At 40.4% G+C, this 27,033-nt stretch overlaps 1 protein-coding gene and 1 long non-coding RNA gene across 2 annotated transcripts in view; one reads left to right on the top strand and one right to left on the bottom strand.

Moving 5' to 3' along the window:
• Positions 1-27,033, top strand: part of LOC119646487 — an 89,520-nt gene that overhangs the window by 13,067 nt on the left and 49,420 nt on the right. The window lies entirely within an intron of this gene.
• LOC119646488 lies at positions 14,208-15,169 on the bottom strand. The gene is made up of 5 exons (XR_005248745.1): positions 14,968-15,169; positions 14,805-14,885; positions 14,667-14,745; positions 14,522-14,608; positions 14,208-14,367 (listed from the first exon to the last, which is right to left on the bottom strand). It is a non-coding gene; the product is annotated as an uncharacterized LOC119646488 (long non-coding RNA).

Below are 27,033 nucleotides of genomic sequence, written 5' to 3'. Positions count from 1 at the left end.
TAAGTGTAAGTAAGTAAAAAAAATTTAGGAAATCATAGCTAATTTTCGCATGCCTTCTATACATCTCAACCTTGATGATGGCAACCAATCATCCACAGCGCTTTTCCGATAATCTCGATTCTGCCATCCTTCACGTGCCGATCGGAGCAATTATGCTCATCATAGACATCGGTTAGAATCAATCTACTAATAACGCGCGTCGCATCTGAGCGCGCACTCCGATGATACGGCAAAGACAGGAATTCACGAAGGCTTGCAGCATTTGAGCAACAATGGAGTTAAGAAAGAACACTAGCACAGAACAGCCTCAACTTGATGTTGGTGTTCAGATAACTGCCCTTCCAGGATTTCGACAGGGCAGTGACAGCGAATCTAGCGCTGCAAATGTGTCGGGCAATATCCAGTTCGGTGCCACCTTCGGCAGAAAGCATGCTTCCTAGGTATATACTGAGAACATTGGTGTTGTTCCGACTCTACTTCCAAATCCAGAGTTATTTGACCAAGGTCCATAACCTGCTGAGAGAGCAAACAGTTGTCATCGGCCTAGTTGCGATGTTTAAGGAAAGATGTCATGGTCCATTGAATTCCTCCACGTCCTACGGATAAAGTAGTATGAAGAACACCACCGATAACAAGAAAAGACAATATCAGTTACAGGGTGTAATACTGGTGGACTCCGCTTTCGAAGTGTGGGACTCGAAGTGCTCCGAGATTTTACTTGGAAGCAACATGTGACATTTTGCGACATCATATGTCGCTCTAATGATGGCTATTAGTTTCTTCAAAATGCCCCTCTTGCGTAGAGCACTCTAGAGCACTTCCTGCTCACGCTATCCAAAGCTGTCTCGAAATCAATGAGGAGCAGTGAGCGAAGATCTGAAGATCTAAAATGATCCGCAGCTAATATCTTTGCAACGGTAGGGAGGAGGCAGACATCCTTCCGATTGTCACACTCAAAATGAGTCCCCTTCCTTAGAATCTTATCAATCATCCCCTTTTTCTACTTTCTGGAAAGGTTTCGAATTCTAAAGATTGCCGTACTAGTGAAAGCAGCAGATCTGCAATAGCTACAGGTACAGCGGTAAATAACTCTAGGGGGAGACCGCCAAGCCCAGTGGCTTTACTCCGTTTGAGTGCATTGATGGTCGAAATGAGTTGTCTTCTGTTTGGAGAAACACTTCATATACGTATATTACAGCGAGTAGCTAATTCATCCACAATTGGAGGAGCCTAACCGGGTATAATATGGTTAAGAACCCTAGTGAAGTCTTCTTTCCACCTCTTCATTTGTTCGTCATCGCGGATGGGAAGTCGACCGTTGATGTTCCTCACAAGACCATCGAAAGATTTGCGACCACATGCAAACTCTTGATGCAGTATACACTTCTGAAATCATTGTGTTTTACGGTGTCTTCCGTTTCCCTGACCAACGCAATTGCAAATTCTCTTTTGTCACGGCATACGTGTTAAATGGCAAACTCAACACGCAAGCAAACCTAAACGACCATCATATGGTGATACCTTCTGAAGCTGATGTCAGTATCTCTCTGGATACGCACATCTAGGAGACTCTCGATCTGTTTGCTCGCACGGTTTTGTTCAGTTGCCACCCGAATTACCTTATAGCTGACTCTTCGAACAATGTGCAACAGTGCGGAGGTGGTAGAAGCTTCACAAATCCCCAATTTTCCCACCGTTATCGTTATTGATGCCAAGTGTTGCCACAGCCCATCTTGACATTCAGATCACCCATTACAATCACAATTTCACCTTTACGAAGCCTCTCCTGAACCGCGTATAATTGATCATAGAAATTAGCATGGGTACTTTCCAGAAACCAATCTTAGTTCGTTTTCGATAACCGAAGGTCGTAGCCTTGAGGTCAGCCGCTATCGATGTTGATGTTTCGGTAACAGTAACGTTCCAAAATTTGCAGGTTGCTTACCCACAAATTTAGTACCCGTTTACGACAAACAAAAGCCGTCTTTTTGACATATAGCTGCTGAGAAGTGCAGACACATAACTGAGAATATGTCCCCAGGCTCCACTTATTTGACGGCATTTGATATCAATAATTATATGGATTACGATAGTTTGCCAGGAACGGGTAACGGATAATGGTACTACCTTTCTCCATTCCCTTGAAGCAGTAAAGGTTCCATCCGAAAAACTTGCCCCCAACAATTTTACAAATATTACCTTATTTTTAAAAGGGCAAGCCCTCAGGCTCTTGACTTATTACTCAAATTCAAGATGTTCTCTATGAATGTAGGTATTACCGACATTCCAAGACATATTTTGTCAGTTGCTAACGTTGTTGTAACGAAAATGAGAAACAGCCCCAGCCAGATGTAGCTTGCCCATAGGTATTTACTTGATTTTCGTTAAGCAGATTTCGTTAAGCGGATTTCAATAATAGGAGTGGCAAGTTCAGCACAGCTATCAATTTCGATATTAAGAAGTTCCAGAACGAAGATATGGCATTGAAATGTGTTGGAGTTTTAGAAGAAGAAATTGTTCAGACACTGACCCGATAGCATTGACGTGAGCGCGAAAGATTTCATCAAAAGCGCAAGCAGATGATCACTGAGAAAAACAGCAAACTTCCAGAACCAGACAATACAAATACGTCGAATTAAAACGTACCGTAAACAAGCTCTGCTGCTCCCGTAGGTACCCTACACTGTTCCACTCGCGTTAAGCTCGCCCAGTATAGTTCCCTCAATATTTCCTGTTCCCAAAGTATCTACACCTTATTATGTCAGTCGAACGTATTCAATTCATCCAACCAGATGAACTCCACGGTTAGACCTAAGTATCTTGTTTGCCACCTGGTTGTCGGCCAGTTCCTCCGAAGGTTAATCTCTCCGCTTTGCACTACAGGTAATCATTGGCCTTACTCTTGCAGTACTTAGGGAGCGTAATATTTTCGCGATGCATTCCCATTTCTTCCCTGCTATAGACCGGCAAATAATCAGTGCCACTGAAGCTTTTCCACATATATTCCCAACATGCGTCTTCTAGAGTAATTTTTGGTTCTGTGTAATTTCCAAATAATTCACCTCTGTTTCCCGTTTAACTTCTCTGCGAAATAATGAAATTGCGCTTCCTACTGAATGGTGTTATGGTGAACTCCTACACCAGGTACCAGTAGTTGTCAGTTCCTTTCCCTTTTCCTACATTCATGGGGACTCCTCTTCTTTCTCAACATTGAGCGATGATCCACAGTAGCAATCTTATCTCGGAATTTCATGTCGGTAGGTATAAACGTTTCCGAGAAAAATGTATGTGACAGCTGCACAAACAGACGTACAGAAAGACGGCCGAATAGGCAGACAAATGGACCGGCAGACAGTCAGAGAGGCTCGTATACCGAAATGTAGTCGGACAGGCTGACAGTAAACTGATCTCACTAAGCTATTGTTTTACACAAACCAAAAACAACGATCCATATTAAGATTCGATAGTTCCAGTCCTAGTCATGTAGAGCGTGTGAAGAACTCAAAATCTATGGAACATGGAACTCCCTGAAACGAATGGGCGGACGCACTGAATAATGCCAGTTTTACTTATGACTTCTGTGGGAAATATAGTATATCAACATAATATAAGCCTGTTTTGCTCACACGAAGCCAGTTACCGACTGCCCCATACATTCCTTTACGAGTTGGTTGCTGCACTTCAATAACTCAATTTAAGGAGAGATATTTTCTACACGAGCCATCTTGCGCTAAAAATGTGATTATGGGGGGCTGCTGCCACTTCCAGTTATAGCTTCAAATGTACGCAACATGAAGTGTACCCTACCCCATTAAACAAATACGATATATAGAGTCTATTTCTAAAAATACATCCCATCCCGACATCTACTCAAATAGTGTGTGATACTTCCAGTCGTTTTATTTCACTGGCGTATTATGATCCACTACCAGTTTAAAATCTTTTCGTCTTGGTCTGGTTGAAAAAACTATTTTTCTGCAGAATGTCTCTCCGATTATTATCCACTTTTCACGCATAACCAAAACGCTCTAGTTACCGTTAAGCAAGTGATGTAAATAATAACAGGTTCTGTTAGATTCTTCCCAAAGATCAACTCAGTTTTGGGGTTCAGGTCAGCTTTTTTGCGAAAAATGAATTCCTCCGGTTCTATTTTCTAGTTTTTGAATTTGGTACCCCGAAAAGCTGTCTGAGGTCTCCTGGTGTACACCATCCCATCTTAGGTAAGGCATGACATGTTTTCTTTTTCGACCATACATATTGCTCGTAGAGAATTTTCGGACTGGATAATACTCATTTATTTTATTCACAACCAGACGGTCATGGCATCTCTCATAAATTTCGTTGTTATATAAACCAGGAAAATCGTTCTTTCTCCTGTAGGGGGCTAAAAAATTCTTCGGGGAATTCTTCTCTCGAATGAAGTCCGGTTCTTGCTAAGAACCTAACTCTCCAAGGACTACGTAAGGTCTGACAAAATCATTGTCGTGTATAGTAAGAGAGTGGACCAGTTTTTGTAAGCTCTAATAAGTTGTGTTGGCTACCAACAACAGTGCGTGGATTTCACTGTCATAACTGTTATCGGTTGTAATTTTTGACCCTAAATAAGAGAAATTATCGACGGTTTGTAAGTTGTATTCTCTTGCCCTTATTGTTCTCAGTTGACCAGTACTATTTGATGTACTGCTTCTTTCGTTTTTGGTTCTGATGTTACCACCATGTATTTGGTACTGTCTTTATTAATGTGTATTCCAAAACCACGCACCGCCTGTTCGATCTGCATTAAGGCACTTTATACATCGCAGGTTATCCTTCATAATAAGGTCGTCATAGGCCCACAGTTGGGTGGACTTCAAAAGCCTTCCGCATTTACGTCAACATCGCGGATCACCTTTTTCCCCCACTTTTGTCTGGCCTCGCACATTGATCAAGATCAGCCTAGTCAATTTTATCAATTAATCAGGATACCGAATTCTATTATGGCCGTGTGCAGTTTTACCCTAGCAGTATTATCATAGGTGAAAAGAAAGGATTTGTAACTAATGGTCATATCTTAACAGTTTTCTATCGCTTCGTCGCAAAGAGAAAATTGTTTTTTCGCTCCACGGAGGCCGTGGCCCCGCTTTCTGAGACCGCTGCATTGCTCAATATTGAGCATTTTGCCGTTCCGGACCTTTGTTAGCTACGGTTATTGCGACATCCATTTCTCCTTTATCAATATTACGAAGGTCTTTGTTATGAATAACTACCGTGTTCACTCACTCTTTGTTGTCATTATTGTTATCGTTTCGTTTCTCTGCCTCGTAGGAGGTATCCTTCCCCAACATTAGACAGCATCTTTTATAACCCTATGGCATTAACTTTATGTTGGGGCAGGGTATCCGCTAGCTGTTCTATGAGAAAATGCGCAGATCGTATGATCGTTTTCGTTGTCGGGTTTGTTATTGTAAAATCAATTCTGCATGGGGTTGTCAGTCAAGGGACGGTTGGTACAATACATTTTTAGGCGCGAAAGACTCTCCTTCATCCATTTGCAAGTTTTCATTAAGAAAGAACTCTCAGCAACCATTACGTGGACGTGGAGATAGGTTTTGATATTAAAACTGCTGGTATTAGCATTTCTCCGGTTTTATGCTCCATCGTGGATATCAATCTGCTTTTCGCTGGGACCTGTAGTACCCTTTGTTTAATAGTTCTCAAATATTTGTTTAATAGTTTAATTGTAGAGATCTCGCACATGCAAAATAAACTTTAGTTTTGTTTGTAGAGCAGAGACAACTAACTTCTTTCTGCTAAAGATATCTTTCTCTAATATCAACTTCAATTTCTACATTCATAACGGTATGGTTGCTATAAATAAATCCCTATAGAGGACCTAGGGTGTCAACCTACTTAGGCGTCATCCCTGCCGGTTCCCGATAATGTACTTCAGCTCCCCCCCCAAGATTTACAGAAGACCCTTCTTCTACTGTTCTGCGATTCGGAAAGCATACGTTCCAGGAGAATTCATGCAGGATATGTTCTCGGTCCGGTCATTTGCGGTTAGCCCCAAGTGGGAGTTTCATGGTGGTTATGGCTATGCGTACATCACAGGCAGAGCTCCTTGGGGCTCAAGCGTGGAGTTTCGCTGTACAACTCCGGTGCCGTACCCCTTAGTTGCGGCAGAGGTGTTATATAGGCCTTTCATCAACTGGTATGAATGCTGAGCCTCCATTCAGTACAAAGCAGTACCGCCAGTCAAGGCTGATTTCTCGTCTTCAAATCAATCCGTGTCCGAAGAGGATCGTGTGATTATGCCTACCTGACAAGTACTCACACTAAACCCTTGAGATCTTCATGTACCACTGGGAGCTAAAACGTACCGAACACAGTATGGTGTTGAGATAGTTGCATCATCTTAGACGAAACAGCGAATGCGTTGGCAGAAAAAACGGTTCCTAGATTTATAAATTGTTTGGCGCCTCCGATATTCTGGTGATTAACCCAAATGAGAAGGTTGTAACGACTTCTTAAAATGAAAACCTTTGTCTTTTAGCAATTATCTTCAGTTCGACTTTGTCAGTCTGCCTCCTTCTTCAAGTCCGGAGCCATTTAGGCAGATGCATGCCTCGATGAGAAAACAAGCAGATGTCATAAGTATAGATGAAATGATTGTGGAAAGACCACATTATCCACTGAAACGGACAACGTCCTCCAGGCAAGGCATACCATTAATAATGAGAAAACAAATGTTAGTGGCAGGATCCAACCCTGGGGACTCCGCATCGGACTTCAAATTTCCCTAAGATTCTACCCCAATGCAGCACGTGACCTTTTACCTTATCTTATATCGCTGTGATAATACCTTTTAATTTTTCCGAAATATCCTTCCTGCATAGACGATTCCAGATAATTCTCTACTCACTTTGTCGAAGATCAGGTGGACCAGTAATTAAAACTTCGCACACTACTCCATAATAATTCAAAGGGTGTTAATGTGATCAGCGTGGAAAGGTCCAGAGCTGAGAGCAATCTGCTCCCTGCCGATAAAATGACAAACGCGAATGCCTTCCAGTTGTACCCAAGATGGCTGCTCTTCTTCTAAATCTTAACAATGGCCTCCTCTTCCACTGAGTGGGGAACATCTGATCTCATTCCCAGGATTTAGAAGTGAGTGGAAGTAACAACTTTAAACTACAGGTACTGCACAGAATTGCTTAGAATGGTTGCCGACGTCTTTAATCCCTTTAGTCCGAGTGAAGGGACAATAATAATTTCGTTGCTGCTTGGGGGCAATTCGGCGGTTTGCCGTATCATCTACCAGCGATAAAATTTCACTGGACGTTTTAAAATTAATGGTGGTGAAATAATCCTTCCATTTCTTCATATGTTCATCATCGTAGACAAGAAGCCCATCGCCAATGTGCCATAGCTTGTTGTTGGCTTTTTTTATTTGCGGTAGCCTCGGCTTCACTCACCAGCGTCATGCTGGAATGGTGTCAGGACGTACACTACATTGCACTTGTCGTACATTCTAACGGTAACATGCGCACACCCGCTCGCAGCCATCAACAGCGTTCTCAGCTTTTTGTTGATCCGCCTCCACTTTTCTCAGTTAGCCGGATCTTGTAAATCCTTTTGGTGCGTGGCCCAATGCTCATCCCTTGCACTATTTAAGGTGGATTTTAAGAATTTTCAATTTTGCCCTGTTCCTTTTAAATACCATGTGGATATAAGGCAAGCGTTCGAATCGACTATAATATAAATCGTGTCCGATAAGATATCGACAATATTTTTTTAGCTTCTTTTGAAAAATCAAGCTGTTTCCACTTTTTTCTTTTCTTCTTCTTCTTCCTTTGAAAAAAAATATTCTCAATTATCTCTCTCAATTTCTTGGCTTCATTTCACATTTTCTAGATAATTTATTCTGTTGAAACGTTGATCTTAGGAAGGAAAGATTAGAGGAAGTTTAATAAATCATTTTGTGCTCAACTTCATTGAATATTAAATGATACTAATTTATTTTGATGGAGATATTTTTAATTTTTAAGGATCAGTGCATTTTACAAAGTGTTATTAATTGCTACTAATTTTTCAATTTTAATTATAGCTATAGATTAGTATAGTTACACATATACATAAATTAAAGAAACGCCAAGGAACCCTGCTAACTATAAAAATACATATGCCAACCACCTTGGCTTGGCAATAAGTGAAGTTTTAGAATTCTCTTGTTCCATTCAGATACAATTTTCTACGACAAATTGGTATTTCTTTGGAAAATATAATGCATATTATGTTCTAAAAAAATCTGTTGAAAAATTGGAAAATACCCATAAATCAAACATTGACCATGATGAATTTTCCCGCCAATAGATATATGAGTTTACATAAACATTATCTACTCTTAGCAGTAAAAGTACGTTTAAAATAGAGTATCTGTGGGTCTGAGTGCCAACCGACTATAAAAGACAATGAGTGAGGACTCATAGTAAGGGAGTCAAAGATGTTGCGATGGATCAGTGGCATAACATACTAAGATCACGTCTTAAATGAAGGCATCCACAATCGGTATGGGGTTACACTGGTCATGGAAAAATTGCAAGGGAGGTGTTTTTGTGGAATCAATGGTAAACGACGAAAAGACCGACAGGAGCAATGATGCCGGATACACTCGATAGTGATTTGAGTGCCACTAGACCCCATCCAGATTAGAGCTATGTCTTAACAATCGACCAAGACAAGCCGGCCTCGCTTCTGAACGGAACGAAGACTAAAGTAAAGGAAGAAGGGACGTTTATTACATTATCAAATGCTTAAAGTTCTGCTCTTTATTTCCTATGTAAGCAGTAGTCCGTGTCTTCATTGCAAGCACTGTTGCTGTTGGACAGAGGACGAACCACAAAGGGAAAATCCATGGGAGTTGGATCAGAACTTTAAGTTGCATGCAACAACTGCCCGACGGTCAAACCATGCCACGTAGTTAGTGTCTCGCCAGAGATAAGGTTGACCGCCATCATGGACAGTTTTGAATTTCTAGCGTGAACTTAAGGGGGGTTAATTGACCAATTTCGAAACTTTTGTGTATTTTGGGGACTACCCTAACCCCATTTTGGATGCGTGATTTCGAGCTACGTACATTCATTCTTGAGGCGCCGAGGTTAAGATTTCGACTTGTTTGTCCCACTGAACTTCTGTGTATTTGTTAAACAATCTGCAACTCTCACTGAAAAGTTATGCACTAACGAAAATGGACTATCATCGACATGGTATTTTGCTGAATGAATCTATTGTGTAAATCATCTCATCACCAATATTACCTTTCTAGATCGGCCCTAATTATGAACTCCATTCATTTCGGTTTTGCGCCCAGCTCCACCTAATCGATATCCCTAATAGTTGCTTACCAGCCTGACGTGCACCAGCAATCTATCTGAGGAATGCTTTGCCAGTCTTCTTTCTCCATCATAGATATTCCCAATTATCCTCACCCATGTGGATTTGGTGACCCACTTACCCATTTAATCCACCACCAAACGATCAGGATGACTCAGTGGTTGAAGCGCTATACTAATAAAAGCATAATAGGTGGAAGTTATCACTTCTGCGCAAATCCAAGACTTTGAATGTCAGTATCACGCTGATACACGTGCTGGGTTCTAATGGGACAAATGTGCACTCAAATATTTTTATATAAGAAATACACAAAACCTTTCATACCTGAAGCGTCCAGCTTCCGGTTTCCCGACTTTTATTTTCATTTTAAATTTAACTCGCGTGATGTTATTTTGGTAGACTTGCGCGAATCCTATTGTTTGTTTAGTTTTCAGAATCCGGTGCCGTCCCACGCATCGGAAAGGACGCGTGGATTTCTTCTTCTAAAGCTGCATTTATGCGCATGACAGACCATCCCTTGTTGTTAGGGAAAAAGATCTCGAAAATATTCCTATATGTATATGCTTTTATCTGGCCTGGCACATGTGTCAAGGTCAAACAGGTTTTGTTGCGATACAGAATTCTATTATGGCTGTATAAAGCTTTACTTGGCTATGCTACCATACTACCGTGATTTCATCATCGCATGATGTATGATGTTTTAGGAAGCAGTAGATTCACACAAAATGCGAAACTTTGACCTACTTTAAGTTTGCTGATAATGATAGGATTTCCTTCAAACTTTTCAGTATTATATCAGCTGTACTCACCCTTCTAGAATCAACTTAAGGTGGGGGATAAATAAAATGTCATCTAGCTTATTGATATCGAGATATGCCATGTTAACTTTATTTGAGCACTTATCGCAATGGGATGTACATACATACTATCATATATTCTGTAACCAAGATTTCATACTATATGTATGTACCATTGCGTTTCTTTGTTTCCTTTTAAAATGTTTTGGATGGATATTTCTGGTGAACGAGGTTTGCTTCACATTTTGCGACACATATTTCAGCCGAAATCAGGATTAAGACCAGTTTTGAAAAATGTTAATAGAAATCTCTCATTTGATAAGAGGTTAGATATTGTCTTCTATTTGTAGTTAAGCCTAAATTGATAGACCACGAGCTTACTCCAAACTACAATTTTATTTTATAGTGTATATATATATTAAATTATTAACCCCATCACCTGTTAATTACCGCGGCGAGTCTTATTAATTTTGAGGGGCAATTACCGGAATCTGTATTTAATAACCGTGTCGCGTCTTCTCTTGCAATTTTCTAGACTTTTCCAAGGGTCCAAGGTTGTCGTTCGGTTTGTACAGGGTGCGGCAGCATAACTTCCTTTTTTCAAAACTCAATAAAAACTATTGTATGCATCGGAAAATATTTATTCATTTTTTATAATGTAGGTACATGTCTAAAGTTTTTATTTACATTGTTTTGAAGATCAAATCTGTTAGGTGACGTCCCCCATTCTCCATACATTGCGTAAACCGATTTCTAGCGTTTGTCATGACTCTTGTTATCATAGCAGTTGTTATGTTGGCAATTTCATCTTGGATGTTGGTCTTCAAATCTTGTAGGGTTCTTGGACGGTTCACACAAACACGGGATTTCAAAAAGCCCCATAGAAAAAAATCACAAGGGGACAGATCGGGAGAGCGTGCCGGCCATTCCAAACCGCCTCTAATTGAGATAAGGCGCTCTGGAAAGTGTTCCCTCAAAACAGCCATCGATGGTCTTGAAGTGTGCCCCAAATCCAAATTTTCTAGCCGTGGGAAAAAAAATTCTGTAGCATGTTTACATACCGGTCCGAATTCACTGGCACTGTAACCTCATTTTCCTCAAAAGACCAGGGACCAATAATTCCAGCTGAGGAAATTGCACACCACACTGTGACTTTGGGTGAATGCAAAGGCTTTTGATGCAAATCTCGACGGTTGGTGTCAGCCCACTAGCGCATATTTTATTTGTTAACCGACCCACACAAATGAAAATGGGCGTTATCGAAAAAAAAAGAATAGCACCCTCGGGAACGACATCAAGAAGAAGCTCACACGCGTTCATCCGAGAATTGAGGTCACGTTCTGAAAGTTCCTGCACTATCGCCATCTTATAGGGATGACAATGAAGATCATTACGAAGAATTCTTCTCACAGAACGATCTGATAGTCCAAGGGCAGATGCGTGTTTGCGCGCTGAACGCCGTGGCGATCGCAACATTGACGCTCTCACTGCTTCAATGTTCTCAGGTGATCTAACGGGCCGAGGGACTCCAGTTCTTCCTTTTGTCGCACTTGCAGTTTGTCTGAATGTAGTGACCCATGTAACAATTGATTTGCGGTTTGGGACGGGAGCCAACGGGGCTAAATTAAAGCGATTCGGAAATGCACGCTGTGTTGCAATAACCGAACAACCGCTTGAAAAAGGCACGCTCCTGACTATTCCAACGCATGATGGCGACTGAGCCGTGTCGGGACAAAACTTTACAGTATCTCCTCTTGAACGAGACCACTAGCGCTCCGCTATGACATCAACTAACTGAGTGGCGCGCATTTTAAAAAAGGAAGTTATGCTGCCGCACCCTGTATAACGCAAGAGTTCAAAATTTTCGCGTTGAATAGTATGGGCTTCCTCGACTATGTGCGCTGCCACTGATGATCTTATGCACAATTTTTGTTTCCGAACACTACTTACCGCTTCCTTGATGTGTTCATTAAATCTAGTCGTTATCAGGCGTTTAGTCTGTCCTATGTATATTTTATTACAGTGGCTACACGTTATTCGGTAGATCCCGCTTTTTTCCTCCACTGCCAAAGGATCTTGACGCTTCCTAGTAAATTTCGCTCTCATTTGATACTCTGCATGATCATATTCAAACCGTCATCAAACGATGCCACTCTCTGCATGAAAAAGATTTCTCTGATCATATTTTCACCAAACTTCTAAGGAATCAACAAAGCATTCTACCCATTTCAAAAACCCGAACTAAACGTTCAGAAGGGAGAAAACAAATACCCTAAGTGCAAACGTTAGTTATCAAAACAAAATCCAAGTTGAATGAAAACGGTGGTTGGACTAAGATGGTGAATAAAAAGGCGAGGAAGAAATTAAATGTGTGAGTTCGTCCGGAGCCCATTTGATCTTTCTATCAAGAGCAATCTGTCGTACGCGGACGTTCTAAGAAAGGTCAAAGGTGACCCCGACCTAAGAAACCTAGATGAAAATGTCAACAAGATTCGAAGGACTGCGGAAGGGGATCTTATGTTGAATGAGTCATTTACCTCTCATTAAAAGAGTGCCCTAATGCATTTTATGAGAAGGAAAAAAGGGATGGGATAATCCGCACATCGCCAGAAGTGGCAAATGACTGGAATTTAGAAAGATATTAACAGCAACAAAAAAATTAAGTTGATTCAAGTAGACTTCAATAATTGTAGTATCGCTGATACTTACACAAGTAAACTCTATAAAAATAATTGTGGTGGTGTATAAATGGTCACAGGTCCAATTGGGAGAACGGTGATATGCAGGCGCGGTCGCAAAGCCATTCAATACACCGTGAGCCAGGAAGGATGTAGCGAGTCCATACCTTGGAAATGCACATTCGCCAGTAGACGACCCAACTATTGGTTAAATAGCGAATTGCCAGCGCGAACTCCACGAACCAGACGAATTGCCCAAAATGCAGTATGTAGGAACGATCAATGGTCAAAAAGCACGCCTATAAGGAGGCTCATAAAAATATTAAGATGGCTATTCAACCAAGCAAGGGAGAGTACGTTAAGCAGCTCTATTCAGAGGTGAACGTTAACACTATGAGCTATTGCGAGTGGCCCTATCGAATTGTTATAGGATAACGAGTAGCGCCTATCGAATTATTATGGGGTAACCTATTGGCCGTTCGCCTCAGCAGTCCACGTACCCTACTCTTTTCTTGAAAAGCAAAGGAGGGCTGCGACAGTAACTCCAAGAGTAACCAGAGACGAGTTGCTTGAAATCTGCGAGAGGATGGATGACATATCAAACAAAGTCCTTAAACTCGCTGTGAAGTCTAGACCGGACATGGCTGCTGAGCTGTACAAGGCATGTATACGGCAAAGGCTGGTAGTACCTAAGGCCAGCCTGCTCATATGTGGCTTCGACACCATGTTATAAATGTTGGAAAATGTAATCAATAATAGATTACACCCAGTTGTCAAGAGCTACAAGGTCTTTCAGGTCGACAGTATGGATTTCGTAAAGCCAAATCAACCATTCACGCAGTTGACAGAAAGGGTATTGAAGCTGAGGAATCCTATTGAAGCTTTATACGATTGGTATTCCCAACTACCTCCTGCTTGTTGTCGATAGCTATTTTCAAGAACGGAAAAGTCTGATATTTCACCAATAATGGTCCCATGGGTGGGCTCGCACATAGAAACATCCATACAAGTGCATTTTGAAGATGTCTACCTCTTTCAAACAAGGTAAAGAGGTAAACATCGATTTCAATAGGGTTTTCTTCAAAAGATAAGATATTCCCATACAAACCATCATATGCATGTATTAGCTTGTAGTATCTCAGATTCTTGACTTCATTCTCAACGAATACTGATATTCTATGAAATCCGGAGATGAGGTAAATTCATCCAAAATGAAAATTATTGGTTGTAGTTTTAAGATAAACTAAAAATGACTTTTACTTAAGATGATTTTCTGAAAATTGCTATAATATAGTAGGGTACCGTTATTAACTTTATTCGATCAGATACTAAAATGGAAAGTATTTTGAGGCTTCGAATTTATATACATATACATACATGTACTACCGTGTTTCTTTTCAGGCTACAGATGAATTTAAAATGAACATATATTGAATATATATTTTCAAAACTACTAAATGTAAAAAAAACCTAAACAATACGTTGCTATGGTAAAAATATTATCCTGCCGTACGTTCAACCTATTTTGACAAATGAATCATTTGAAAATATTTTTGTAAAAATCCGAAGTTTTCAAAACAAGAATTTTTGTGACAAAAATGAGTAATGAGAATAAAAAATGAAATAAAAATAAAAAAATGGAAAATGTATATTTTCTATGTAAAAATTGCTTACAGTCGATCACAGTGAAATTCGGATATTTTCGACATTTCCATTGCCACAGATTGGTTTCATTGAAACAAATACAAAAAAAAACATTTTCTAGAGAAATTTTAATTTGTAATTTGAAATGTCAGCATTGAATCATTGAAATCTGTACCATTTATTTGCAATTAACGCCGTATGTGGCCAAATCATACATCTTCCCGATGCTCCCATGTGCTAAACCTTTAGAAAGCCTAAAAATAATATAATAATCTTCTGCTAAAATATTCAGAATAAAAACTGAGATAAAAACCTTTAAATTTTATAGAATGGTTTTGTACAGAACCGCCATATTTACAATCATCATTTGGAACATTCAGACGGTATTTTCTCACTTAAATATAAAAAATAAATAATAAATAATAACGCAACTTCATTCACTAAGTGTCAAAATTTCAATTTCAGCTGCTACGTACATAGTCAACTCCCCTAAAACTCAGGAATTTTTCTTCTTAATTTTCAAAACTATTTTTTGTTTGAAATATCTGACAACTTGTTAATTACGGGTCGTAAATCACCGGATAGTTTTCTGAATAATTATTATTATCGTAAAGCGCTTTACAGTAAGCTTTCTGAGGGCTTTATTATTTTGACAGAATGAAAAATGAAAGTTTTATAGAAAATTATTAGAGCCTATAAGTCAACAGATCTGTTTTTTTCTAGGATACTTGATGACAGTTGGCTTTTTTATCGCGGGAATCCCCATTCGTAAAGAAATGTAACACCGAGTCAATTTGGCATTGACTGAGTTGTCTTCGCTCTGAAATATTTCAGTCCACATAGTTTTATAGGTTTCTCTGAATTTCGTTTGTAGTTGAGATTATGCAAGTGTATCTTGCAGTGAACTACGCTACTTGTTGAATAACATAGCTATGCAAGTATAGCTCATGTGGCCTATAGATTAAACAACCTGGTTGCCAACTAAGTTGCAAGACGTTGGCAATTGTCCTGTAGCTTTATTTCCAAGTTGTGGTTGGATACGTTGCAACCCTTCAAACAACATTTTATTGATAATGTGATGTCCACAACATTTAAACTTACTTAACCTAACAGAAGCCTTAACAGCTAGCTTAAACTATAGTTACACATAAGGAAGCTTATGTAAACTAATAAAACTTCACTTAGAGCTAAGATATTGGCGATGTGCGATATCTAGAGGACAGTGTAACGAAAACCACCAATCATCGGAAGGGAGAGGAGGCGGACGGAGGAAAAAGGGACAAAATTTAGGAAAGTTGATTAGGAAGGGTGCGAACCGTTTTGTTTGGTGAAGGGACATACTAAGCGCGGTAGTGGCCACCTGTGTAGAGAACTTCTCTACCTTCCTAAGGGATGAGGAGTTGAGGAAATTGCATTTTGCGGAGGAAGTTTTTCCTGGGCGATTACAGATACCTTTCTAGGACCATCGTCATTTTGAAATATGCCGATTTCGGAAACCATTTTTGGAGTTGCCTTCATTCCGTTATCGCGAAAGAGCATTGTATGATATTTTTGGGGATAAACGGCAAGTTTCCATTTGGTAAAATATCAATAAAGCTTGTCCAGGCGGGCTTGGCTGAGTACAACAGACTTCATGGAGATATAAACAATGAGTAAGAAGAAGAAGTAAAGGACAGAGCCTTGTGAGATTCCAGCAGGAGTGTTATATGGTGTGGATAGGTGTTGCTGAACTTTCATTTGGAATTGCCGCCATCTTCGAAGCTAAGGATTAGCTTACAGAGGTACGGGTGGAATCCAATGATGTTTTTAGTTTATAGACGTATTGCTTCGTATTGCCATATGGAGTCGAAAGATTTCCTTATATCAAGTAGACAGACTACTGTTGCTCTCTTGTGGTTAATTTCGAGCAAAAGATGGGATGTTCGGTTGGCGAACTGGAAATCTGGAATAGAATTTTTACTATCACAGTGCTTGTCATTAAGATCTAATCGGAGGCTGAAAGGATAGAGATAGGTCTGTAGCTTTAAAAAAAGAGAGGTTTTCCGTTTCCGTTTCCGTTTGCGCTCGCGGGGAAGTAGGCGTTCAGCAAACAATGATTAATGAGGAAGGGATTTGATCAAGGAGGATCGATTTCCTGTTTTTGCTCCACTCAATGGAATTTGTGACCGTTTCAGTTGGATAGTTGAATGGAGAGTGTGATGGAATAATCCAGTTTGGCTGGTTGTTTGGAAGTACGATGGATAGGTTATATGGGAGACGATTTATGAATTAACTTCGGCTTGAAAGCTTTGGTCGAGCATGTGGAGGGTGCAGTAGTGAGCTTTGGGGAAGTGGTTCGCTAGGACCTTTGCTCTTTCAGGAGGCGTAATGTTTTGAGGTAAGATATCACTACGGCTGGTAACTTTGCCAAGTTTCGAGGTGAATTTACAGATTCTCAATTACGTATTTGGGTTCAATTCTATATTGGACAAGTGGGAATGGAAATAGATGGTATATAGGATTAGGATTACTTCGCGGATGATTTGATACTGCAAAGTGGTGGATACCGTCCTTCGGGGAGGTGTACTGCGGAGAATATCTATTTCTAGAGGAGGGAGCGCGTTAAAATCACATGTGATTTGTTGCGTTGGTTCAAGATAGAGTGCCCTGGTTTTGTGCGGTTCTTCTCACCATAACTTAGACAAAGTTAAGACAGTTGCGGTAGTTCGAGGGGTGGTTGTTTGACTCATGTTCACCAACTTGCGACTTTTGTCCGGCATCTTAGGGCACTCACCAGGCCTGTGCATCACATTCGACGCAGCTAAACTAAAGGCAGTTCGGCATTATATGTACGACCCGCTGCTAGCACATTTGTGTATTCATGATGTACTCAAAGCGGTGCAAAGTGCGGTTTATAGGGAAGAAATCATTGATCTCAAAAGTTAGGTATGCGATACGCTGTACAAAGCCTTGTCATAATCGATAAAGCAATTAAAGAGGTTTCTGTGGCTTCTAGTTGCTTGTCCCACAGCTATCGGGCCGATAATGAGCTGCTCTTTGCAACCCCTTGAACCGACTCGATAGACCTTATGCTCCTCGGACAGAATGTTGTAAATCTCGAGGTGCACATTAACCCTTCCACTAATAATGGACGTTATGAACTTGTATAGGGTTGATAAGCAAGTAATCGGTCTTTTGTCCGTGGGGTCCTGCACCGTGTCCTTTTTAGGAATAAAGTTGGTAAGCCCGACAGTGAGGACGGGTGCAAATTCCTTCGGCGACTAATGACTTAATTTATGCTAAGTGTCAACCGACTGTGTATACTGGTAAATTTCTTGTACCAGAAGTTCTGCACCCCCTCCAGTTCATCGTGTAATTTATGGCTTATCGAACCTCCTCGGTAACATGCGCAAAATTCATACAAGGCGTTGTGCTATGGCGGATGCTTAGCATGCTGGGCGGGTAACTCCCAAAGTCCACCCCAGTATTCTCCCGCTTCTGTTACCGAAAATTGTACTGTCTGGACGCTTTGTTGGGATTCGTTGAGCGATCTGAAAAAACTCCGCTGCCTTCTCGCATAAGTTGCATTCTGGACATGTCAGGAGTGACTTTCGCCATACCGTTGTAAGCGAATGCATATGACAGAAAGTTTCTGCTTTAGTGAATTTGGAATTTCAACTACGGGTGTTTTATTGGGATGACATAGTTCCTGTAAACCCTTTGCACTCTATTTCTCACCCGTCTGCTGATATTGCCAGTGCTGATTTGGGTCAGCCTAGCAATGTCCTGTGTTAGTGAGTCCTGCCGACGTTGCAGACGAATTTTCCATTGTGGATCTCTTTGGTCGCTCAAAACAATAACGCGAAAGCGAATTTTCTGACCGAGTAATCTGGCAGCCGCACCACAATACACTAGTGATTGTAATTTCAGCAGCAATATATCAGCACACAGCCGAGATGCAATCTCACCATTAATTTGAGATACAATTCTTGGAGTTGCTGGAGATGCATAGAGCCTGGTCTATGCAAAGGATCTATTTCCGAAAATTTTATACACCTCCTTGGAATTCATCCCGAACGTCAGCGGAGACTTCCGTTGGATGGTGGAAAAGAGTGCCCCGGTGAGTAATGAGACTGTTGCCCACCGTGTGTCGCGGCGTTGTTGATGCCGGCGCCTCTGCCTCTGACGAATCTCTGGTGCAACAAGGGGTGGTAAGATGTTGTATCCGCCCCCGCTGTTACTTCGTAGTAGAAGCGGATGATGAGGAGGTTCGTTTTCTCAGTCCACTTCATCCGCTGCCTACGCGAACCTGTTGAAATGGTAGCCACAGATCGTGGCAAAAGAGTAGCAGCAGGCAGAGCAATGTCCCTGGTCATCGTGACACCTAGACGTCGAATCGCGCCACGATCAGCGGTCTCGACGCCGTGCTGTCCATTACGGGAGCCAGACCCAATCACCAACCAGACGACTCCCAGCGGTAATCCATACCGGACCTTAAGGAAAGTCCTAATTGAACCCTTTCATTTGACACCCGACCGTATTCTCTGAAAAAAAAATACTCACCCCCCTTTTACAGGTATGCGGAGCCAGCCAACAAAGTTCAAAATGATGCCACCCATTGCATGTAAAAGGATTCACAGACTACTCATTCTCATCAAATTTCGAAACAATCGGTTTAGCCGTTTACAAGTATATTGGGTGTCACAGAAAGACAAACTGACAGACGGGCAGGCAGACACCGAATCGCTTCTAATAACATATTGTTTCATACAAAATCTAAAAAAACTAACCCATCTCCTCATTTTCATTCTACCTAGGAAGCTAACTTTCAGTTAGCACTGTTCCTGTTCTCTCTATAGTGCTGAGTGTCGGCTGACTATGAAAGGAAATGAACGACACCTCGCGATAATGAAGATGAAAATGTTGTGTTGAACTAGTGGCGCAACACACCTTGATCACATCCGAAATGAAGATATCTGTTGCAACGATCGTGAAAAAATTGTTAAGCAGCCGTCTTCGGTGGTATGGTTATGTAATTCGTGCTGGGATGAGAACTCACTTATCATGATTGGTCTCAATAATAAAGGAAAGGAAAGGAAATGACCAAAAGGGGGCTGAAACAACGATGACCCTGTATGGTGGTTTGACAAATTCGCGACTCCAGACCACGACTGTCACAGGAGCACCAATCAGCTGGCCGCGCTTATGAACGGGACAAGGGCTGAAAAAGAGAAAAAGGACCGCAGAGAGCTAGGGCGTTAGATACATTATTTAATTTCAGGGCAGAGCGGTTGCTTCTACTTCTTTACCTAGGTTGGTAGTAGTAGTAATTTAGTAACTCATGAAAATACTGTGTTCTGTAATGCCTTATATCGTTTTCATTGTTAATTACGTTGTCTTCTCTGTCTTTACATAAAATCATTTGAAGGATGGTTAGTTTCACCTCATCAAAAGCGAGAATCTTTATCCTATTTGTCTAGTCGATCGTGGCAATGAAACATCCGTACTTTGCATTTGCATTGGATATGGCCGCTTTGGTTAAACATTTTCCATCAGGCAATATCAACATCACTTACAAAAAAATGAATTGGTGTATGGGGTCCGTTGATCTTATAAACAAGTCGGAATACCGGAAGCTCGCGCTTCGGGTATAAAGGTTTTGTGTTCATCTTATGTAAGAGGCGCACATTTTTCTGTCCGTATATAGTTACAAATCCAACATAATCCTTCCTACATATTACAGCCATAGATATCACGCTCACCCTAAACAAACAAACTGCCTATTACCTACTGTACACATATATGCACGTATCTAAATTTATCGTACCCATATTTCCGATTTACTTCTTATATCTAACTGAATTAGGCACTACCCGCAAAGTTCATTAGCACGCATATATTATATACCTACATACACACATGTCTGGTTGACAAATAACTAAAAAACTAAAACAAAATAATTGTCTGTGACCCAATTCATAAGAATTCATTTCGTTGTGGTATTGACGAATTGATATGTGATGATGACGTCATGCGGGTTGTAGAGTGCACGAAATTCACAAAAAATTGTAAAGTTTCACCCCCTATAACTTTGTTAATAATAGTTGGATTTTATTCAAACTTGATCAAACTGTGCACTATATTCTTCATTACACACATGCCAAATTTTGTACTTCTGGGATGAACATAAGGGGGGTGCCGGGTAAATTTCTAAAATGTGGAAATATACTATTATTAACTTTATTTGTGCAGATATCGGAACCGGATATATTTTGAGGCCTAGATTTCGTAGAGATGCACCACTGTGATTTTTTTCAAATTTTTCGGTTGAATAGGTTCTGAGAACGAGACCTGTTACACTTTTTGTGGGTCATATTTTGAACCCTCACTCCCCTATGTTTCATCTAATATCAAATATTGAACCAGATTCGAAAAGTACTAATTGAGACCTTTCATTTGATATCCTACATGGCTACATTCTGTGAAAAAAAAATTTGCACCCTCCATTCACATGTACGGGGAGCCCCCCTTAAACTTAACACAAGATGGCGCCATTTATTGCATGTAAAGGGATCACCAGATTACATACTCTCACCAATTTTCGTGATAATCGGTCCAGCCGTTTCCGAATAAATTGGGTGTGACAGACAGACAGACAGACAGACAGACAGACAGACAGACAGACAGACAGACAGACAGACAGACAGACAGACAGACAGACAGACGGACAGACGGACAGACAGACACCGTCTCGATTCTAATAAGGTTTTGTTTCACACAAAACCTTAAAAAGCGCGTGCATACAATACAAATATAGGAACGGGTATAATACATACATTTAAAAAGGAAAATTCAGCATTTTGTTTGCTCTTCGCAATGACAGTGAAGTGCAAATGGGTATTCCCCGTAAAACAATATTTACTACTTAAAACTGATAAGATTTGAGGCATATGATGCTTCTTTTACTGGCGATATATATATGTATCTGTTGTTCTAATGAATAGTGAAAATAGCACGGTGAACTAGTTGTCATTGAATGCAACAAAGTAATTAAGCTATCATCTCTCACGCGATTTGGAGGTGATAAATCGCGTTAATCTTACTTCTCCAATGAAATCCCAAGCACATGGCTTCTATTGGGAATAAATTAACAACTGCAGTGATTTTTTTAAGCGCGTGTCGTATAAAATCAGAACGGCGTAGTATAAATCTGAAATTGAACAAAGTGCTAATGGAATAAACCCTCATAAAATTCTGTCTAATGGTAACATTGCCTTAAGTAAACGCTTCCAGAACTATTTTCAATTATTTAAATGTGCAAATGTTGTCTAGACGCATCGATTCATTTCAGATGAAATTGCACTATGAAGTGTGAATTACTACTGTCATTTTTTTCATTACAGTGCGTAGTACTTTGGTAACGTGTTATATACGATCAAAACTGTGCACCATCGAAATTGTTGATCCGGATATTAAATGATACCGGGTAGGGAACTTATCTCTTAATCCTTTATCGATATGGGATTCAATGGCTAACCGACATCCAAGAGGGAGAGCTATTCCAAAAACCTAAAATTAAAACTGTTTCCGTCACGCCTGCTTGTGTCTTCCTTAACCGGGAATGTGCGTATGTCCACATCGGAACCTGAAAAAAGAACCAACGTCGGGATACCGCGTGTACTCTACGGAAACACGCGAGGAAACGCTGAAAACAAGTCGGAATACCGGAAGCTCGCGCTTCGGGTATAAAGGTTTTGTGTTCATCTTATGTGAGAAACTTCAACGCACATTTTTCTGTCCGTATATAGCTACAAATTCAACATAATCCTTCATATTTTTCCAAACTACGAGACATACGTGCATATTACAGCCATAGATATCACACTCACCCTAAACAAACAAACTGCCTATTACCGAATACTGTACACATATATGCACGTATATAAATTGATCGTACCCATATTTCCGATTTACTTCTTATATCTATTTGAATTAGGCACTACCCGCAAAGTTCATTAGCACGCATATATTATATACCTACATACATACATGTCTGGTTGACAAATGACTAAAAAACTAAAACAAAATAATTCTCTGCAACCCAATTCATAAGAACTCATTTCGTTGTGGTATTGAACAATAGATATGTGATGATGACGTCATGCAGGTTGTAGAGTGCACGAAATTCACAAAAAATTGTAAAGTTTCACCCCCTATAACTTTGTTACTAATTGTTGGATTTTCTTCAAACTTGACCAAACTGTGCATCATGTTCTTCATTACACGTATGCCAAATTTTGTACTTCTGGGATGAACATAAGGGGGGGTGCCGGGTAAATTTCTAAAATGTGGAAATATACTATTATTAACTTTATTTGTGCAGATATCGGAACCGGATATATTTTGAGGCCTAGATTTCGTAGAGATGCACCACTGTGATTTTTTTCAGAATTTTCGGTTGGATAGGTTCGGAGAACGAGACCTGTTACACTTTTTGTGGGTCATATTTTGAACCCTCACTCCCCTATGTTTCATCTAATATCAAATATTGAACCAGATTCGAAAAGTACTAATTGAGACCTTTCATTTGATACCCTACATGGCTACATTCTGTGAAAAAAAAATTTGCTCCCTCCATTCACATGTATGGGGAGCCCCCCCTTAAACTTAACACAAGTTGGCGCCACTTACTGCATGTAAAGGGACCACCAGATTACATACTCTCACCAATTTTCGTGACAATCGGTCTAGTCGTTTCCGAATAAATCGGGTGTGACAGACAGACAGACAGACAGACAGACAGACAGACAGACAGACAGACAGACAGACGGACAGACGGACAGACAGACACCGTCTCGATTCTAATAAGGTTTTGTTTCACACAAAACCTTAAAAACACACTAATCCACACACCATACGCTGTCAAACAAATTGCGCAACGTTGCATTGTGCAATTGTATTTCCCATCCCCTGGAAACGGAACGAGTAACATGCCATTAAAATGGTATTGCATCTCTCTGTATTGTTATTGGGAGGGGTAGAATGGTGGGGGTGATCCCTCTCTAGCCCCCCTTCCACATTGGGACGATAATTACTCGACCTTATTTATGATTCGAAAATAGCCCCATTCGGGATGCCATAACTTTCACAGAAGTGGAAAGGAGGGACACTTTTTTCCTTCTATATATCCTCTTTACACTCTTACTCTCCGGGGGTATGGTAAGCACACTCAACTAATGATAACAAAATACCCTCCCATTAGACGGAGGGAATTTGAGAGAGAGAACATCCTTTATGACTGCGGGAATAGGGCTCAAAATTAAACCCTATCTTTTAAAGGGATTATGATCGCCGCTGTCCTTTAACGGGGTTAGATGAAGAGAACTTTTCTTTCCTCTACCTATCCTCCCCATTATGTCCTCCTCATGGGATAGGTTTGATAATGCAAGTTGGCCATGCTGATGTAAAAGGAACACTTTGAATGGCCACAAACTTATAAGGGCGATGGGCGCATTGAGATTTGACCGGGTTTAAACAGGAGGCACGATCCCCTTCCTCGTCCTTAAACTTTCCACCCCCTCCGGGGACGAGGTTGAAAATTCTGCCTTCTCGAAAATTATATTTCACCTGACAAATATTGTGCAACAGAGCACAATATGCCCATACACTATACAACGCGTTGCGCAAACGCCTCCGCTGCGCAAACGCCTCCGCTGCGCAAAAGATTTCAAACATGTTTGAAATTCGTCAAACATTTGCGCAACGCATCAAACGCGCTCATGTCTATTTAACATGCAGTGGCAAAACAGCAAAAAAGAAAATAATACATTTAAGAATGAGAAAAATAAAAATTATCATAAAAATTAAATAAAAAATAAAAGTTTGCTAAAAAAGTATGAATACAAAAAAAAAGGAAATAAAATACATAAATATTATACCCTTCGCTTTTAGAACTCTGAAAAGAAAGGTTCACACGAACGATGGCGAATAGTTTCTTTTCTACAATTAAATTCTCCTTCTATGGGACGGCCAAGCGCATGCAACAAACTATTTGATTAACCTACCCGACCAATTTTTTTTCCATGCAAAAATTTGGGCAGTATGATTACCAGGAACATGGGCTCGAAACATTAAGTAGGCTAAAAGGTCGGGCAAAATACCAATTTAAATATCTAATTTAATAAAATCGAAAATCACTTCATTCACTCACTTCGAGTAACCCGACACAATTCCGGCCATTCTTTGGGGCTCGTAAGCGCAGATCGTAATGACGGCGACGATAGGGCAAAACGCCACGCACAAACCCTTTTCCTCTCCCAATCACTTGGCGAAACGAAAAATGTCCACATTGGAACAGTGAGATTTGTGCTTGCCATTTCACCCTCTCCTACATCAGCACCGGCCGGTGCCTCCTGATTACCTTACAAATTATGGGTGATGAGAGAAGAGCTCCTTTTTCTGGCGACATAAAATTTTAACGGATGATGTCCGCCACAATTCTTTGACGGATAAGGAACCTTTTTTCCTCCTCTTACATACAGAGAGAGGGAATACCTCTTCGGGGTGGGGCTGGCAAATCAAGCTCCACCACGATGATATCAATATATTCCCGCTTTGAAACACCATAATCTTCTAAGGGGAAAGGGGGTTACCGCCGCGGTTTTCTAATGAGGTTTGAGCGAGAAGGGGTGATGCAGGTGGTGGGGTTCAAATTTAAACCCTACCGTCTTCATATGAAAAAAGCCCCATTTAGGACGCCATTACTTTCTAAGGGGGAGGGCCACTACATTACTCTAATAAGGCTAGAGGGACGATTATTCCCCTTTCTCTTGCATGCCCTCCCCATCCCCCCTTACTGTACAAGGTTGAAAATAAAAACTGCCTGAAACAATTAAATTTTAATTTTCTTTTTTTTTATAATTTTACACCAGGATCCTCCATATTATTCCCTAGTAGTTAAATTCATTTTCGATTTTATTTGCTCGATCCTTCCACAAGTGACATTCTTTAGCTGGAGTCGTAGTTCCATTTAAAAATAGAAGAACTTCGTTACTGTACATACGTACATATTTACAGATACATATTTGCATTTCGGGAGGAACTTTGCAGATCAAATGGGTGCTAATTAATAGCCGATACCTTTAGTTAGCATATCCCATTATTATTACTATAATTTAACAATTTATCAATTTAACGTTTTTATAACTCATTACCACTGCTGAGCTTTTACTGAGAAGTCACCACTATTTGCTATCGTGATATATCATAAGCTACGCACGTGATCAATGCAAAAGTGAAGATTGCATGGATTTTTCCATTATCGGTTGACTAGTATTGACATGAATTTATTCATCGAACTGGATTATCTCATAATCACAGAAATGCGTTTTCTGGGTGTGCCTAATAAAGGGAGCGTTAACATTGATTTTGGCCGTAAGTGGATGTTGCATAGCTTCATTTACATCTTATATGCATTCGCGTCTTCGCGACAGGGAACTTCGACACTATTTGACTTGCATTATCATTAAGCTATGAGCAAACTATCTCGTTGCACGGGCCAAAAGTGGCATAAATAGCTTATTACCATAAAAGCAAACAAACAAACTGGAAGCTTGGCGCTATTATATTCCAGTATCGTGCTTCATGTTATGATCTATATTATTGCAATATTTGTGATTCTAAAATGAATTTTGAGGGGGATTTTCAATCAATTTCCACAAACATAGAAATATATGTATAATATGCAACTATGACGAACTATCTGAAATTTTTAATTCATGAAAAAGGCCTCTATCAACACGTTTACATAAAATTCTATGGATAAAATATTGAGAAATTCAATCGTTTCATAGTTAGAAGCCTCAGAAATTACAAAGTTATCAATAAAAAAATCAAATACCGACCTTCCAATGGTTTACCAGATTTTCTTATGCTATCAAAGAAGTTTTCGAATATTTTAGGATTCTATAGTATTTCGCGGTGAGTATACTGCGTCGGTATGATGCTTTGCGTTATAATTATAAAAGCGACGAACGATGATTACCTTAAGGTTCTGCGGTAGGTTTAAGCGCGGTAATCGCGTGGTTAGAGCACTAGGCTGTCATACGGAAGGTCGCGGTTCAAATCTCACTGGTGGCAGTGGACTTTGCATCGTGATTTGACGTCGGATACCAGTCGACTCAGCTGTGAATGAGTACCTGAGTGAAATCAGGGTAATAATCTCGGGCGAGCGCAATGCTGACCACATTGCCTCCTAGTGTACCGTTACGGTCTTGAATGAAGTGCTCTAACACACTTCAAGGCCTTGATCCAATATGGATTGTTGCGCCAACGATTATTATTATGCAAGGGATTCGCTTGCACTTTGCTGTAAAGATAACCGCACAACGAGTCGACTTGGCATGATGTTCATCATTCAGTAACTGTAGGCCGTAGGCCATATTTTATTGCAAAGCTATCCCCTTTAGCATCATTCCATGCATCAGCTATGCAAGGAGGTTCAGTGCCATACAAAGGAATCTCCTTGGAAGATGCCCCTCCGTATAAGGTTAGGTTCTGAAGGT

The sequence above is a fragment of the Hermetia illucens genome, chromosome 1, assembly GCF_905115235.1.
Source record: "Hermetia illucens chromosome 1, iHerIll2.2.curated.20191125, whole genome shotgun sequence".
NCBI lineage: Eukaryota > Metazoa > Arthropoda > Insecta > Diptera > Stratiomyidae > Hermetia > Hermetia illucens.
The sequence above is the reverse complement of the archived record's forward strand: the minus strand, read 5'-3'. Positions and strand labels throughout refer to the sequence as shown.